This window comes from Panthera onca (assembly GCF_046562875.1).
Source record: "Panthera onca isolate mPanOnc1 chromosome E1 unlocalized genomic scaffold, mPanOnc1 haplotype 2 h2.Chr16_ul_7, whole genome shotgun sequence".
NCBI lineage: Eukaryota > Metazoa > Chordata > Mammalia > Carnivora > Felidae > Panthera > Panthera onca.
In genome coordinates, this window is record NW_027675821.1 from 95,398 (window position 1) to 114,618 (window position 19,221).

Below are 19,221 nucleotides of genomic sequence, written 5' to 3' on the forward strand. Positions count from 1 at the left end.
CTTTTATGTCATTTGTTTTGGATTTCTCTACTTCTTATACCACAAAAGGTAAAATTAAGGTACAGTGTGATCTCCTGCGAATTACAATCTACTAACTGCTTTTTCTAGTTTTTGTACACATATATGGCTTGGGGAATATCTATTTGGTATTATACTGTGTTACATTACAGGGATAACCAGGTAGGTAAATGTAATTAAGTCTCTTAAGCAGGCATATGATTTTTTTCTTATCTTTTTTTTTTTTTTGGCAGGAAATCCTTTTGTGCTCATTCATACTTGTTCATCAAGACCTTTGAGTCCTCAAGGGCCGAATTTATCTCTAAACTGAAAAATGGAAAGTAAAGTACCTTTATTCTGCCAGGTATTTTTTTCAAAAATAGTTTCTAAAGGCTGCTGCTGCTGCTGCTGCTGCTTCTTCTTCTTCTTCTTTAAAAATAGTTTACATTAAAAAATTAGTTTATATTTATCTCACACCCATAATCAGTAAGCAGATTCATAGAGCAATATAATTATAGGATCTTTTAATAACTAAGGTGAGTTTTGAGTTCTTTTAGTGGGCATATAATGAACTTTCATCCCAGCAATATCAAGAGGTCTGTGGTGTATGTTGAGAGTATTTTGCGGGGTAGGGGACTGGGATAATTTTTTAGGAGAATAAAGGATTTAAACCTACATAAATGGTTGTAGGTAACATAATTAATGATGTGGGAGTCTAACCAGAAGGTAATCTAAAAGATACCAAGTGTCTCTAGCCTTCTCCCCTGTGATTCAGGAGATGTTCTTATCCATTGGCCAGTATTGTGTCAAACAAAAAACAAACCCGGACTTAGTAAGGAGAGACTTTATTCGAAAGGATTATTCCAAGGGAGGAAAGGGACTATTTATTGAAATAGGAGAGGGAAGGCTGTGACCATAAGATCTTCAAGGAGCTCAAGGGCTAGGCAAAAATGGCTTTTCTTTCATGGAGAGGAGTCAACAAGGCTAGGAACTGGATTGGGGGAAGTGGGATGAAAGAGTGGCATGATGAGATAAACAGATCAGAGAATATTTTAGGGGCCTGGAGGAAGGAGGAAAGCTTAACCACATTTTGGCTAATAATCCTTTTGTTCTAATTAATCAGTGGGGTTAAAACAGTTTAGCAAATCATTTCGTAGAGCAAAGAAAAGGAATTTTGAAGATATTTGGCCTTGACATAGGTAAACAAGGGTGGCATCTGTGAGTTTTATCTAAAGCTTATGGGGGAAAAGGGTGATTCCTTGCAGCAAGCCATTTTTCAGAACACAAAAGGGTGAAGGGATTCCTTTAATCTTCACTGTTTTCCAGGAGCACAAGGCTCAGGAAAAATTCAACATTGTCAACTGAGAGTCTTAACCTTTTAAATATACGCTTTCAATGGATCTGGTGCTACCATATGACATGTACCTATACTGTAATCCGAAAGAAATTAAAAAAAAATTTTTTTAACGTTTATTGATTTATTTTGAGAGAGAGCACATGTGCACTAGAGAGAACATGAGTGGGAGAGGGGCAGAGAGAAGTAGAGAGAGGATCCCAAGCAGGCTCTGTGCTGTCAGCAGACAGCGTGGTGTGAGGCTGGATCTCACAAACTGTGAGATCATGACCTGAGCTGAAATCAAAAGTTAGGGGCACCTGGGCAGCTCAGTCGGTTAAGCATCCATCTTTGGTTCAGATCATGATCTCATGGTTCTTGGGTTCAAGCCCCACGACGGGCTATGTGCTGACAGCTCAGAGCCTGGAGCCTGCTTTGGATTCTGTGTCTTCCTCTCTCTCTGCCTCTCTCCCACTCATCTGTGTCTCTTTTTCTCTCAAAAATAAATAAACATTAAAAAAATTAAAAACAAAAGTCAGATGTTTAACCAACCGAGCCACTCAGGCGCCCCCCCACCCCTGCAAAAAAAAAAAAAAAAAAAAAAATTTCAAGGCTTCTTGCTAAGTACCAAGAAGTGTGATATGTCTATTAACCTGTTCCACTTTTTTATACCTAATACTTAGTTGATTGTATCCTCATGAGCTGATTTGGAAGAGCTGATTCTTAAAAGTTAAAATAATTAACAGCATTAATATATCATACCAGTTTGTCTTCCTTAGACTGTGTAGTTTATACTTCACAGACAGTTCACCTTTAACCACAGAATTTCAGAGATTATTTTCTTCCTTTTCTGTATCATCAAAGTTTCTGTTCACTATTTGACTGCTTCTGTTCATCTGGTCTTTGATAACAGGTTTTTGTGCCTCTCTGTCTTTTTAGATCTTCCTCCTTTTATTTTCCTGGTTTCTGTTTTGAGTCATTTTTCTCAACATCTCTAGGAAACTTTTCATCATTCCTAATAAATATTAGGGCAGCAAATCAGATTGCCTTTTTGAAGCAGGTTGTTAAAGGTGTGCCTCTGTTGTAAGATGAATGTATGCAGACCCTAAAAGTCACTGAAATAGTTCCCTTAATTTACATTTTGTGTAGAAATAGAGATTCTCTAAACTCCCTTAGTGATCTGCTTTATACATGGCCTTTGTAATTTGTTCAGGGGTTAAAAACTAATATACCTTTGATCAGCTAGATGCAGTCCAGTTGTTTTAAGCAAGCAGCCATGTTTTTTTTTTTTTTTTTTTAAGTTTCTTTATTTTTGAGAGAGAGAGAGAGAGAGAAAGTGAGGATGAACAGTGGAGGGGCGGAGAGAGAGAAGGAGAGAGAGAATCCCAAGCAGGCTCTGCACTGTCAGCAAAGAGCCCGATGCAGGGCTCGAACTCATGAACTGTGAGATCATGTCCTAAGCTGAAACCAAGAGCTGGATGCTTAACCCACTGAGCTACCCAGATGACCTGCAAACAGCCGCATTTCAAAAGAGTATATTTCTCACTTCATTCCTCTTTTTCTAAACATGTTCATTGCTCGTAGGCCCTAGTTCTTTTTTGGAGGGGGAGGTGTCTGTTTAGAAGAAATATAGCTGCTTTATTTTTTTTCTCGATAGACTTTTATTTTTTAGAGCAGTTTTAGATTCACAGCAAAGTTGAGTGGGGAGTTCCCATATACTCCCTGCCTCTATACATGTGCAGCCTCCTCCGCTATCAACATCCTACACCACCGTGGTACATTTGTTACAATCAATAAACCTACACGGACATATCTTTATCACCCAAAGTCCATACTTTACATTGGGGTTGATTCAGTATTGTGCACTCTGTGAGTTTGGACAAATGTATAGTGACATGTAGCCATTATTATAGTATATAGAATAGTTTCACTGCCCTACGTATCTTCTGTGCTCTGCTTATTCATTTTCTCCCTCCTCCACTGACTACCGCTGGTCTCTGTAGTCTTCATAGTTTAACCTATTCAGAATGTCATATAGTTGGAATCATATAGTATGTAGCCTTTGCAGATGGGCTTATTTTACTTAGCAATATGTATTTAAGTTTCCTCCATGTCTTTTCATGGCTTGATAGTTCCTTTCTTTTTAGTGCCAGATAGTATTCCATTTTCTAGATGTACCACAGTTCATGTACTGAGTCTACTGCCATTCATCTGCTGAAGGGCACTGTTTTTTTCCCCAAGTTCTGGCAATTCTGAATAAAGCTGTTTTAAACGTCTGTGTGCAGGTTTTTGTGTGGGTATATGTTTTCTACTCCTTTGGTAAATACCAGTAAGGTGTAATTGCTGCAAAATATGGTATAAGTATGTTTAGTACTGTCTTTCAAAGTGGTTGTACCATTTTGCATTCCCACCAGCAATGAATAAGAGTTCCTCTTGCTCCACATCCTTGCCAGCATTTGGTTTTGTCAGTATTTTGGATTTGGCCATTTTAACAGATGTGTAGTGGTATCTTGATGTTTTAATTTGCACTTTCCTATTGACATGATGTTGAGCAAATGATCTTTTCATTTGCTTGTTTGCCATCTGCACGTCTTCTTTGTTAAGATCTTTTGCCCATTTTTAAGTTGGGTTGTGCTTTTTCTTATTGTTAAGAGTTCTTTGTATATATTTTTGAATATACAGAATAACAGTACTTTGAGTAAAGCCCATTATCAGATATGTCTTTTCTAAGTATTTACTCTCAGTCTGTGGCTTGTCTTCTCATCCTCTTGATAGTGGATGTAGAGAAGAGTTTTTATTTCTTTTTAATTATTTTTTTAAATTTTACTTTATATATTTTTAATTTGCATCCAAGTTAGTTAGCATATAGTGCAATAGTGATTTCAGGAGGAGACTCCTTAATGCCCCTTACCCATTTAACCCATCTCCCCTCCCACAACCCCTCCAGTAACCCTCTGTTTGTTCTCCATATTTAAGAGTCTCTTATGTTTCGTCCCCCTCCCTGTTTTTATATTATTTTCACTTCCCTTCCCTTATGTTCATGGAGAAGAGTTTTTAATTTAATGAAGTAAGTTTAAAGATGCCTTAAGAACTAGATTCCACAACCGTTAGCTATGTTCACGAATGCTGGGCATTTTATAGCTACATAATGCACTAAGGATAGTTGGTGACATTTAGAACATGTACCTAATGTGAACTAATGCACTGATAATTAAATCCTTTTCAACAAAATTCTGTCTGGTAGCATCACTTTAGAGAAAATATTTATCTACAATGAATTATTTGACCCAGAAGGTCATACTGAACTTACCTGTGCAAAGAGAACATGGTTGACTGTGGCTCTTGGTTACTCCCCAGGCAGAAGAAAATAGCGATTTATCAGATGAAGGCTGTAATTCTCTTGCAACCAACTTGCCATCGAGACATATTGACAACAAGAAAGACATCAAGTTTTCTCAAATGACACAGAAGACAATTTCACATGAAATTAGGGGTTTGAGGCTAGAGCACAAAAAAAGGTAAGTTAAACTCTGAACTCACTTAATGGAATTATACTGCTGCAAGCTTGAGAGAACCAAAAATGTAGCTCCTGTGTTCTCATAAGGTACTAAGTGTGGAGGATCATGCATATTTGTGGCCTTTCTTTTGGTATAGTTTTAACTCCTAGGTAGCCATTCTTTTCATTTTTTTTCTCATTTCTCTCACAGCTATGTGGAAGCCTATAAGCCACCATGGGCTTCTAGTTACAGCAGAGCAATTATCCATATGCCTGCAAGTTTGTCTTTTTTGACAAAATAATGTATTTAAGTCTACAATGTGAAGATTTAATATATGTTTACATTGTGAAATGATTACCACCTTTTACTCATTTCACATGTTTACCTTATTTACTTACTATGTTGGTGAGAACACTTAGGTTCTACTCTCTTAGCAAATTTCCATTGTGCAATATAGTGTTATCAACTATAGCCATGTTATACATTAGGCCCACAGACCTTATTTATCTTTTAACTGAAAGTTTCTACCCTTTTACCAGCCTCTCTCTTTTCTTATTTCCCCCACCTCCATCCCTGGAAACCACCCTTCTACTCTCTGTTTCTATGAATTTGGCTTTTTTAGAGTCCACATATATATAAGATCGTCCAGTATTTGCCTTTCTATGTCTGACCTGTTTTACTTCACATGATGCCCTCAAGGTCCATCCATGTTGCATGGCTGGGTAGTATTCCTGTGTGTGTGTGTGTGTGTGTGTGTGTGTGTGTGTGTGTGTGTGATGACACATCTTTAGCCATTTATCTGTTGATTGACATTTATATTGTTTCCATACCTTGGCTGTTGTGAATAATGCTGTGATGAATATAGGAGTGCAGATATCTCTTTGAGAGTGTTTTCATTGCCTTCAGATATATAGCCAGAAATGGAATTGCAGGATCATATTGTAGTTATATTTTTAATTTTTTGAGGAAACTCCACATTGTTTTCCATAGTGGCTGCACCAATTTACATTCCCACCAGCAGTGCACAAGTGTTTCCTTTCCTCCACATTCTTGCCAATACTCGTTTCTTGCCTCCTTGAAAACAGCTATTCTAGCAGGTATGAGATGATACGTCATTATGGTTTTGATTTGCATTTCCCTGATGATGAGCGATTGTGAGCCATTTCATATACCTGTCGGCCATTTGTATGTCTTTTTTTGGAAAAATGTCTATTCAAGTCCTTTTAAAATTGGATTATTTATGTTATTGAGTTGTATGAATTCCTTGTATATTTGAATATTGACTCATCAGATATATGGTTTGCAAATATTTTCTCCCATTCTATAGATTCCCTTTTCATTTTGCTGATGGTTTCCTTTGCTGTCCAGAAACTTTTTAGTTTGATGTAGTCCCGCTTGTTAATTTTGCTTTTGTTGCCTTTGCTTTTTGTGTCAAATCCAAAACATTATTGTCCAATGTCGAAGAGCTTACTATGTTCTACAAGTGTTACTATTTCCTTTTCAAAATTGCTTTAGCTCTTTGAGGTCTCTTGTGATTCTATACAAATTTTAGGATTATTTATTCTACTTCTGTGCAAAAAATGCCAGTGGAATTTGGACAGGAATTGCATTTAATATATAAATCACTTTGGGTAGTATAAGACATTTTAAAAATATTAATTCTTCCAGTCCACAAACACAAAACATCCTGCCATTTATTTGTGTCTTCTTCAGTGTTTTTCATTAATGTTTTATGGTTTTCAGTGTACTCATCTTTCACCTCCTTGGTTAAATCTGTTTCTAAGTATTTTGTTTTTTGATGCTATTGTAAATGGGATTGTTTTCTTAATTTATCTTTCTGATAGTTTCTTGTTAGTGTATAGAAATACAACTGATTTTTGTCTATTGATTTTGTAATCTGTTTGACTTGGGTACAAATCAGAGGTCCCCATGACCCCTACTCAGGTTTAATTAATTGCTAGAGCATCTCACAGAACTCAGGGACACATTTATGTTCAGCAGTTTATTAAAGGACATGACTGAGTATACAGAAGAATAGTCACATGAAGATATTCATTGGGTGAGGTTTGGGAGGGTCCCAAGCACAGGAGCTTCTGTCCCCATGGGGTTGGGATGTGTCACCCTCCTAGTCTGTGGATGTGTTCACCAACCTAGAAGTTCTCCAGAGAGGGGAAGGGGACTGGAAATGGAATTAATAATTGATCCTACCTACATGAATAAGCCTCCATAAAAATCTCAATAGTATAGGCCTATTCAGAGATCTTCCAGGTTGGTAAACACATCCACATACCAGGAGGCTGATGTCCTCCCAAATCCTTGGGGACAGAAGCTCCTGTGCTAAGATCCTGCCAGACATTGCCCTATGTATCCCTTCATCTGGCTATTCACCTGTATCTTTTATCATATTTTAAAAAATAAACTGGTAAACATATGTAACTATTTTTCTAAGTTCTGTGAGCTCTTCTAGCAAATTAATCAAATCCAAGGAGGGTCTTTTGGGAGCCTCTCATTTATAGGTGATGAGTCCGAAGCACAGGTCACAATCTGGAGTTGTGATTGGCACAAGTGGGGTGGGAGCAGTCTTGTGGGACTGATCCCTTAACCTGTGGAATCTGACAGTATATCCAGGTAGATAGTGTTAGAATTGAGGTAAATTGTAGGACCCAGTTGGTGCCACACCCAGTTGGTGTGGCAGAGAATTGCTTGGTGGTGGGGAAGAATACCTCACACATCTGGTGTCAGAAGTGTTGTGAGTGTGGTAGTCATGGAGGAGTAAAGGAGAAACACAGAAGAAGAATGGGTTTTTCCCTATATTGTGGGGTATCACATTTACCTTTTTGCCTATGTTGAACCATCCTTGAATTCCAGAAGTAAATCCCACTAGATCATGGTCTATGATCCTCTTAATGTACAATTGAAATATTAGCATATTGTACTAATACTGTACAATATTAGTATTGTATTGTACTAATTAGTATTAATATTGTATTGTAATAATATTGTACTAATATAATGTACTATTGAAATATTGCGTTGAGAATTTTTGCATCTATGTTTATCAGGGATATTGGACGGCAGATTTCTTTTCTTGTAGTGTCCTTGTCTGGTTTTGTTACCCGTAGTGTTGGCCTCATAAAACAAGTTTGGAAGTGTTCCCTCCTCTTCAGTTTTTGGGAAGAGTTTGAGAAGGATTGGTGTTAATTCTTAAATGTTTAGTAGAAATCACCAGTGAAGCCATCTTGGACTTTGTTGGGAGGTCTTTGATTACTGATTCAATCTCCTTACTAATAATTGGTCTGTTCACATTTTCTATGTCTTCATGATTCAGTCTTGTATGTTTCTAGAAATTTATAAATTTCTTTTAGGTTATCTAATTTGTTGGCATATAATTGTTCATAGTAATTTCTTATGAGCTTTAGTATTTCTGTTATCAGTTGAATGTCTCCTCTTTATTTCTGATTTTATTTGAGACTTTTCTTTTTTTCTTAGTCTAGTAAGATTTGTCAATTTTGATTATTTTTTCAAAAGACAAACTCTTAGCTTCTTTTATCTTTTCTATTGTCTTTTTAGTCTATATTTCTGAGCTTTGTTATTTCCTTCCTTCTATTAACTTTGGGCTTAGTTCCTTTTTCCCTTCCAGTTCCTTGAGGTATAAAATTAAGTTGTTTATTCGAGATCTTTCTTTTTTCTTTTTTTTAAGTTTTATTTTTTAACGTTTATCCATTTTTGAGACACAGAGACAGAGTGTGAGTGGGGGAGGGGCAGAGAGAGAGGGAGACACAGAATCCAAAGCAGGCTCCAGGCTCTGTGCTATCAGCTGTCATGTGAGATCATGACCTGAGCCGATCGGACTCTCAACCAACTGAGCCACCCAGGTGCCCCTCTTTTTTCTTTATGTAGGTGTTTATCTCTATAAACATTTTTCTTAGAACAGCTTTTGCTGCATCCAATAAGTTTTGGTATACTGTGTTTTCATTTACTTTGTCTCCAGGTATTTTTTATTTCCCTTTTGATTTTCTCTTTGACCAATTGGTTGTTCAGGAACATATTGTTTAATCGCTACATATGTCATTTTTTTCATTTTTTTTCTTGTAATTGATTTCTTGTTTTATACCTTTGTGGTCACAGAAGATGTTTGATATGATTTCAGTCTTCTTAAGATTTTAAAGACTTGTTTGGTGGCCTAACAAATTATCTATCCTGGAGAATGTTGCATGTGTGCTTGAGGAGAATGTATATGCTGCTGCTGTTGGATAGAATGCTCTCTATATGTCTGTTAGGTCCATTTGGTTTCCAGTATAGTTGAAGTTCAATGTTCTCCTTCATTTTTCTCTAGTTAGTCTATCTACTGTTGAAAGTGGGGGTATTTAAGTGTCCCTTACTATTGCTGCATTGCTGTCTATTTCTCCCTTCAGATCTGTTAGTATTTGTTTTGTATGTTTAGATGCTCTAATATTGGATACATAAACACTGCAATTGCTATATCCTCTTGATTAATTCACCCCTTTATCATTATGTAATGATTCTTGTTTGTCTCTTGTTGTAATTTTTGGCTTAAAAACATACATTGAGGGACACATGAGTGGCTCAGTCGGTTGAGCGTCCGACTTTGGCTCAGGTCATGATCTCACAGCTCGTGGGTTTGAGCCCCACATCAGGCTCTGTACTGACAGCTCAGAGCCTGGAGTCTGCTTCGGGTTCTGTGTCTCCCTGTCTTTCTGCCCCTAACCCACTTGCATTCTGTCTCTGTCTCTCTCAAAAATAAATAAACATTAAAAAAAAAACAACATCCATTGATGGGAGCACCTGGGTGGCTCAGTCAGTTAAGCGTCCAACTTCAGCTCAGTTCATGCTCTCACGGTTCGTGAATTGGAGCTCCACATGGGGTTCTGTGCTGACAGCTCAGATTCAGATTCTGTGTCTCCCTCTCTCTCTCTGCCCCTCCCTCAATCATGCTCTGTCTCTCTCTCTCAAAAATAAGCATTAAAAAAAAAACACGTATTGAGGGGTGCCTGGGTGGCTCAGTTGGTTAAGTGACTGACGTTCGCTCAGGCCATGATCCCATGGTTCATGGGTTTGAGCCCCGTGTTGCTCTCTGTGCTGACAGCTCAGAGCCTGGAGCCTGCTTTGGATTCAGTGTCTCCCTCTGTCTCTGCCCCTCCCCCGCTCACTCTCTGTGTGTCTCTTTCTCTCAAAAATAAACAAACATTAAAAAAATTAAAAAAGCAAAAAACAAAAAATATTTATTGAAATTTATTTTGTCTAATATGACTATAGCTAGATTTGCCCTCTTTTGGTTTCCATTTTCATGGAATATCTTTTTCCATCCCTTCACTTTCAGTCTATAAGTGTCCTTAAAGCTACAGGGAGTCTCTAGGAGGCAGCAGATATTTGGGTCTTTTTTTTTTTTTCTTTTAATCTATTCAGCCACTCTGTCTTTTGATTGGAGAATTTAGTCCATTTACATTGAAGGTGATTATTGATAGGTATGGACTTACTGTTGCCATTTTGTTGCTTGTTTTCTGGCTTGGTTGCTTGTTTTCTTTGTTCCTTTCTTCCTCTTACTCTCTCCCTTTGTGATTTGATGATTTTCTCTAGTGATATACTTAAAATTATATTTTTTAACTTTTAAGTAATCTTTACAACCAATGTGGGGCTCAAACTTACAACCTCGAGATCAAGAATCACATGTTCCACTGACTGAGCCAGCCAGGTGCCCTTCTAGTGATATACTTTGATTCCTTTCTTTTTATCTTTTGTATATTTACTGTAGGTTTCTGCTTTGTGGTTACCATAAGGCTTATATAAAACATTGGGGCGCCTGGGTGGCTCAGTCGGTTAAGCGTCCGACTTCGGCTCAGGTCATGATCTCGCGGTCCGTGAGTTTGAGCCCCGCGTCGGGCTCTGTGCTGACAGCTCAGAGCCTGGAGCCTGTTTCAGATTCTGTGTCTCCCTCTCTCTGACACTCACATTCATGCTCTGTCTCTCTCTGTCTCAAAAATAAATAAACGTTAAAAAAAAAAATTTAAAACATCTTATAAGCCTATTTTAAACTGGTAACAACTTAACTTCAAATGTATACAAAAGTTCAGCATTTTAACACCTCACTCTCATTTTGTTTTTGATGTCACCACTTACATCTTTTTATATTTGTGTATCCATTAACAGATTATTGTTGTTTTTAATACATTTATCTTTTAACCTTTATGTGAGAGTTATATGTGATTTACCTTCCACCATTACAAGATTTCAGTATTCTGAATTTAACTATATGTTTACCTCTACCAGTGAGATTTACACTTTCATTTGTTTTCATGTTACTAATTAGCATCCTTTCATTTTAGCTTGAAGAACTCCCTTTAACATTTCTTTTTTCTTTTTTAATGTTTATTTATTATTTTTGAGAGAGAGAGAGAGACAGTGTGAGCAAGGGAAGGGCAGAGAGAGAGGGAGACACAGAATCTGAAGCAGGCTCCAGGCTCTGAGCTTTGAGCACAGAACCTGACATGGGGCTCGAACTCACGAGCTATGCGATCGTGACCTGAGCTGAAGGTGGACGTTCAACCGACTGAGCCACCTCGGCACCCCCACTTTAACATTTCTTATAAGGTCAGTCTATCTAGTGTGATGAACTCCTTTAGCCTTTTTTTTTTTTTTTGTCGTCTGGGAAACTATCTGTCTTTCGGTTCTGTAGGACAGCTTTGGGGGGTAGAGTACTCTTGGTTGGCAAGTTTTTGTTTTTGGTTTTTTTTGCCCCCAGGATTTTAAATATACCATACCACTGCCTTCTGGCCTGCAAGGTTCCTGCTGACAAATCTGGTGATAATCTCATGGAGAATCCCACTATTCCTTTATGTTCAGTGACAAAAGGCAAAATAATTATTTCTAGAACATCGCAATAAAACTTGTCACCTAGGAAGGAATGGGAGATGGTGGAAGTGTTCCTTTACATTCTTTCATTAGCACTGTATAAACTAGGTTACCTGGGAGACACAATGCCCTAGGAGAATAGGATACAGAACAAATGTTTTCACTTATTCATTATTTATAGTAAGTCATCCCAATTCTGTAAAATGTTTGAGGCAGCTCATAACATAAACACACTTATACTTTAGAAAAATAATAAAGGATTTGAAAAATCATGTAGTAATGTGGAAATCATAATTATTCCAGAAATATGAAGATCTCAATGGAGATATATGGGGAGAGGATGGGTGATATAAAGTAGCAGTAGATTCTAGATTATGACTCACTTGTGTGTTATAAAATCAACTTAGGAGGTCACTAACTGGTATTTTGTTTAAAAAGAAATTTGAATAATATTGAAGACACTAGAGTGTTTTTCACATAATAAGTATTATTTTGTGAAATTACTTCAGTTCTCTCTCTTTGTATATGTGTACTACATCTCAATAGAAATGTATTTTATACTCTGGGTCGTAATCAAAAGAGTTAAAGTCATTCCCTTTGTGAGTGGAGGACTGCAGAGGAGACTAATAATAGGGCAGATTCAGGGGGGCTAAGAGCAAGGTAATGGCACTCTCAGGGCAGGAATTCATGGGATTAGATTTAAAGGGATAGAGAGTCAAAAGGGCAAGGTACCTGCTAAGGAAGGGCAGTTGAGGTAGGTGCATGATAAAAATTACCTCTACATCACAATTTTGCTTGGGGCCAAATTCATCTGAAGATGTTATAGATTCAATCCTATCATTGTCCTTTGTATTACTTAAGTAGCCCTTGTATAGCAGGTTACTCTAAAAAGGAGCCACTTCTGCTAAAGAGCTTTTAGTTTTGCTTTTAGTTCCTTTATAAGGAAGAATAAGGTATTTCTTATAAAATACTGAGTTATAGACCAATTGATGGGAGTTCTGAATAGGAACAAGCCTGTGGTTTGCATAGTGACTATCAAATTTATCTACACGTTAAAATCACCTGGCTATCTTTTTTAAGTTTTAATTTGAATTCCAGTTAACATATAGTATAGTACTAGTTTTAGGTGTACAGTTTAGTGGTTCAACACTTAATCTGTTGAAGTTAATCTGATCAAGTCTTTAAAATTCTACAACCATGGTGATATAATTAGCAAAATCCAGACTGGAAAATCTATAGTACAAATTGCCTGGCAATAGTGATAATGAGGATGATAAAAGACTTGGAAAAAGAGCCTATAGATAAAAAAAGAGATCTAAAAGACACATCAATCAACAAACTGTAATGGTGACCTTACTGAATCCTTATGCAGAGTGTTAATAAATTTTGACATTTATGAAACAATTGGAAATTTGAACACTGACCATGTTTGATGATACTAAGAAATTATTGTTAACTTTTAGGGTGTCATAATTGTGTTTTAAATGTGGTTTTTTAAAAGAAAAAACACCTTGGGGCACCTGGGTGGCTTATTAAGCGTCTGACTTCTGCTCAGGTCATGATCTCGCAGTTTGTGAGTTCGAGCCCTGCGTTGGGAGCCTGGGGCCTGCTTCGGATTCTGTCTCTCTTTCTCTCTCTCTCTCTCTCTCTCTCTCTGCCCTTCCTCTGCTTGTGCGCTGCCTCTCTCACAAATAAACATTAAATTTTTTTTTTCAAAAATAAAAGAAAAAGCACCTTGTAGAAATTAATATTAAAATTTTCACTCATGAAATAATATGATGTTGGAATTTGCTTCAAAATAATAAGAAACTGGAGTAGGGATATAGCTGAAATAGGATTGCCTATTATTGAAGCTGGGTGATGGGTACATGGGAAGATTGTCACATTATTCTTTTTCACGTCTATTTATTTTTGAGAGACAGAGACAGAGCATGAGTGGGGGAGGGACAGAGAGAGAGGGAGACACAGAATCTGAAGCAGGCTCCAGACCCTGAACTGTCAGCACAGAGCCCAATGCGGGGCTCCAACCCATGAACCATGAGATCATGATCTGAACCAAAGTCACTTAACCGACTGACCCACCCAGTCGCCCCAATCATCACATTAGTCTGTCTACTTTTGTATATGCTTGAAATTTTCTATAGGTAAAAGATGAAAAAAAGAAAAAGTAAGAAAAAAAGCAACTCAGGAATTATTCCAATTTTCTGTGCAATTTAGGTATGAAACATCAATATTCCTCTGTGGAGAAGAGAAATCCTCTGATTTTTCAGGAGAGAAAAAGTTCAGAAGAAAGAAAAGTTTACAAGTACAGTTGCATACTGAAAGAACTGAGGTACATATGATCTGAAAATGTTTTACTTTTGAGCATTGTTTTTAGCTTTCAAACATTCCATCACATTTTAGTCCAAGTATTGAAATGTCACATCAATCAAAATCATTTTTTTTTTGAGAAGAGAGAGAGAGTGTGAGCAGGGGAAAGGGGCAGAGGGGCAGAGGAAAAGGGAGAGAGAGAATCCTAAGCAGGCTCCACACCCAGCCTGGAGCCTGACGTGGACTTGATCTCATGACCATGAGATCATGACCTTAACTGAAATTTGTGCAGACACTTAACCTACTGAGCCACCTAGGTACCCCTGAAATGTCACAATCTTAAATATTTCTTCTTCTTTCTCTTCCTTCCCCTGTTCCTCCTCTTTTTCTTCCTCCTCCTCCTCCTCCTTCTTCTTTTTTTTTTTTTTTTTTTTTTTTACAAAAAATGTAACAAGGAACCCATTCAGAAGAATATGACATTTTCCCCTTCCTTCTCCATTAGATCTTTATTTTTATTACTATACTCTCTGTTAACACTTCTGCTGTTGTAACAGTGACCCTGAGCATTCCTTGGCTGTGGCAGCATAACTTTAATCTTGGCCCCCATCTTGCTCTATATATGGTCTTCTCCCCTGTGTTTATATCTCAAGTCTCCTTCCATTTTTATAAACACTTCATTGTATATCTCATCTTGAGATCCTTAACTTTGTTCCCTCTCCACAGACCTTTTATCCAAATAAAGTCACATATACAGGTTCCAAGGATTAGGACATGGACCTATCTTTTTGGGGCCACCATTCAGCCTGCTTCATTCACTATATGATGTACTTAGATATACTGTCTATCTCATCTGGGTAATTTCTCCCATCTGCTTTCTCGTTTATCTTTCTCCAGCTGAATATAATCTCTAGTTTAAATTGTCTATTGAGAATTTAATTTCAGTGCTTATATTTTTTACCTCTAGAAACTTTATTTGGTTCTTCTTTTTTTTTAATTAAAAAAAAATTTTTTTTAACGTTTATTTATTTTTGAGACAGAGCGAGACAGAGCATGAACGGGGGAGGGTCAGAGAGAGAGGGAGACACAGAATCTGAAACAGGCTCCAGGCTCTGAGCTGTCAGTCAGCACAGGGCCCGATGCGGGGCTGGAACTCATGGACCGCGAGATCATGACCTGAGCCGAAGTCGGACGTTCAACCAACTGAGCCACCCAGGCGCCCCTGGTTCTTCTTTTTAAAAAGAATTTTTTTTTTAACATTTATTTATTTTTGAGAGACAGAGAGAGACAGAGCATGAGCAGGGGAGAGGCAGAGAGAGAGGGAGACACAGAATCTGAAGCAGGCTCCAGGCTTTGAGCTTTGCGCACAGAGCCTGACGCGGGGCTTGAACTCACAAACCGCCAGATCATGACCCGAGCCGAAGTCAGACGCTCAACCGACTGAGCCACCCTGGAACCCCCATTTGGTTCTTCTTATAATCTGCCTTATGTCGTGTTTTTTGGTCATGTTCTTTAGTTGTTTCAAGACTGATACCTGATAAATATAATATAAAGTCCCTGGTGGATCTAAATCTTCTGTTTATTGCTTTGTCTGCTTCTTACTCATTAACTTATGTCCTTGGGTGCTTTGTACTTTTTGTTTATTTTCTCATATATTGTTGATCTAAATCTGTGGGAATCTCACGTGAGTCTGGATCTAGAGTATTCTCCTCCAAGAGAATTTGAATTCTCTTCTGCACTGCACTTCAGAGATGTGATGAACATGGGACAACTTTAAATGACTTTTTTGGTTTCTATTCTCCTACCCCACATATTTAGTGTAGATTTGAGTTCTGTACTTGTGTGGGTAGATCTATCACTATAACTAATCCAGAGGAGTACTCTTTCTTCTCTCTCTCTCTCTTTTTTTTCCAGCCTGGAGCTGAGACAAAGACAGATTTTACTCTGCATACTTCTGTGCTTCAAAAGGGGCCTAGACTCCATGTAAACAAGGTTCTAGGCTCCACGTAAAATTGAAGACACCTATTACTACAGTCCTCATTTTCTAAAGTGATGCTTTTCTGTCTACCCAGCTACTTGCCACTTTTGAATCATGCTTATGCATATACATGTTAAGTGGATAATTTTCTCAGTCATGAGGATGATTTAAAGCATAAGTACCTGTGTTATTTGAATAACTGTGTTGATTCTCCACATTATTTTGCTCATCTAGTCAAAGCCCATATATGTAGCCTAGAATCTGGTGGTCTTCTCTTCACTATACCATAGATTTGCCCTGCTTTGTGAAATCCACTATTTTAAATTGACACGACATTAATAAGGTGGTTTAGTTGCATACTTAGAAAAACATGACTCTGCAAAAAAAATTCTATAGTTTATTTAAAATTTTAGTGTATGTAAACTCTAATTCCATTACAAAAAGCAATTTTACATCAGTGAGGAACCCAGATATGATTAGCTATCTTTTTAAGAGGTTTATTTTCCAGTAATGCTGGTTTACCAGTGTGATCTCAGGCACCAACATTCCTGCATTTGGCTCTAGATTGCCTCTTCCTCAGTGAAGCTGTTGAAGGAGAAGATGACTAAGAAAGAAAGGTCTTCACTCAAGTTTCCGAATCAGTACAGTGTTCACAAGACTTTATCACCCCTTTGTACATCTTCCTCAATTATTCGGTATTTAAATCATTGTTGTTGTTTTTTTTTTTTCCCCTTAAATGTTGCATTAAGATTTGGGTTTTTCTTTTCAGAATCATCTATCATTTCCACATAAAGTATGCAAAATAGTTTGTGCAAACTAAGACTATGCTCTAGGGAGGGTGGCGTAGAGCTAAGATCACTGTATGTGGAATTCAAAAACTTAACGTTGGGTCCTTATTGACCTCACTTGCTAGCTTAGGCTCTTGTACAATTCACTTTATATCTCTGGGCCTCAGTCTCCACATCTGTACAAGAATCTTGTACTAGACGGACCCTTGAGATTTCTTCTAACACTAACATTCTATGATTTGAGTTATTTACATGTTAGGTGATTAGATAAATCATCTTTTCAAAAAATTTTTACTGACAGGTTGTGGAATCTGGGATTCTTTGCTATTTAAAGATACTCTTGTTTTTCCTTTCTATAATAACTTTCTATAAAATTTGCTGTGACTTGAATTAAGAGTAGCAAAAATTGGACGACAGCCAAAGGATAGTGAATCATGGGCACTGCTTACTGACCAGGGTAAATTCTGCTCCATAGAGAGATGTCTAAAAGAAGCAAGGTGGGAATTCTGGGATGAAGAGTATATAATTCACTATCACTTGGATGGTCTTTTAACAAAGGTTTTTATGGAGTAAGAGACTGGAGAATCTCAAACTGTTGATAGGTTTGCTAATATTTTAATGGAAAAATGGCATAAATATTTTGTGTGTGTGGTGTTTTGTTTCGTTTTTGTGCTGCTTTCTAATGTGGCTGTTTCTTTGACAGGAAAAGGGAAATGGTTTCTAGCCTCTGCAAGACATCATATAATGAAGTACCTCAAGGACACTTACACTCACAAGAATTAAGCGGTAATAATAGATTCTAGGACTTCTTGAATAAATTACCTGATTGTGTACATTTTAGAAATTGTTTCAGTGATTAGTGTCGCTTTCTTTACTCCTAATGGCATATGATATCAACTAATATTACATGATGTGACAAATGCTGTAGTCTGTGAGTAAGCATAAGCAAACTAGGTAAAATAAGGATTCATAAATGTCTTTTTTTAGAAATATCTTCTGTTATATTGATAGGCAAAATGTAACATATGTGCTTATTTTAGTTAAAATATTTTGGGAAAAAAGTGTGAATATTACATCCAATGAATATATTAGTAAGCACTAGAGTCACTGATTTTACTAGGACTTAGTTCTTGGTACATAGTACCCTTCACTTCTTTTTTTTTCCCCCTTCACTTCTTGACACTGAACTCTCCCGTATCTTGGGCCTCTCCTTTATATTTATGGAGTCATTTAGCATATTTTTCCTTTCTGATCATCATATTAGGCATCTTTTTATTTTTTTTTTTCATAAGTAATCTCTGTGCTCAACGTGGGCCTTAAACTCACAACCCTGAGATCAGAAGTTGCGTGTTCTACTAACTGAGCCAGCCAGGTGCCCCTATGTTAGGCATCTTTTCCTTTTTTTTTTTAATTTTTAATGTTTATTTATGTTTGAGAGAGAGAGACAGACAGACAGAACGTGAGCAGGGGAGGGGCAGAGAGAGAGGGAGACACAGAATCGTAAGCAGGCTCCAGGCTCTGAGCTGTCAGCACACAGCCCAATGTGGGGCTTGAACTCACGAACCACGAGATTATGACCTGAGCTGCAGTTGGATGCTTAATCAACTGACTCACCCATGTGCCCCAGACATCTTTTATCCTCCAGTTTTATTGGGATATAATTAAGATGTAGCACTGTGTAAGTTTAAGGTGTATAGCATAATGACTTGACTTACATATGTTGTGAGATGATTACCACAGTAAGTTTAATTAATATCCATCATCTCATATAGATACAGAAAAAAAGGAAAAAAAGTTTTCCTCATGAGGAGAACTGTTAGGATTGTAAACAACATCCATAGCCTTCCCTATTTTCTCATTGGAGAAGAGTCCCTTTCATGTCACTAATCCCTTCACTCTTAATTTTCTTTCATTGAATTTTCTTATGCTTCCTCAGGGACTGTGTCAATATTATACTCTATGTTTTTCAAAGAAGCTTCTTGAAAGAGTTGGTTTCCTTAATTATTTATTTACTTCCTATTTCACTGAAACCTGGTTTCCACCCCTAATACTCTACTAAAACTCCTGTTATTAAAGCCATCGTGGGGCGCCTGGGTGGCTCAGTCGGTTAAGCGTCCAACTTCGGCCCTGGTCATGATTTTGCAGTTCATGGGTTCGAGCCTCACATAGGTTGTTCTGACAGCTCAGAGCCTGGAGCCTGCTTCAGACTCTGTGTCTCCCGCTCTCTCTCTGCCCCTCCCCAGCTTGCACTCTGTTTCTCTCTCTCTCTCAAGAATAAGTAAACATTAAAAAAAACACATTGTTATCAATATGTTAGTCTTTCTCTGGTATTTAGCACTGTCATCTAGCACCTCTTTTTCTGAAAACTAAGGGTAGTACCCACTGAACTAAATTCAGTTTAATTCAACAGACATTTTTTGAGGATCTGTTCTGAAGTAGACACTGGCACTT

General features: G+C 37.5%; 1 pseudogene; it reads left to right on the forward strand.

The window, feature by feature from the left end:
* The first annotated feature begins 254 nt into the window (after positions 1 to 254).
* Positions 255 to 19,221, forward strand: part of LOC145715188 (EF-hand calcium-binding domain-containing protein 13-like) — a 98,677-nt pseudogene continuing 79,710 nt past the window's right edge.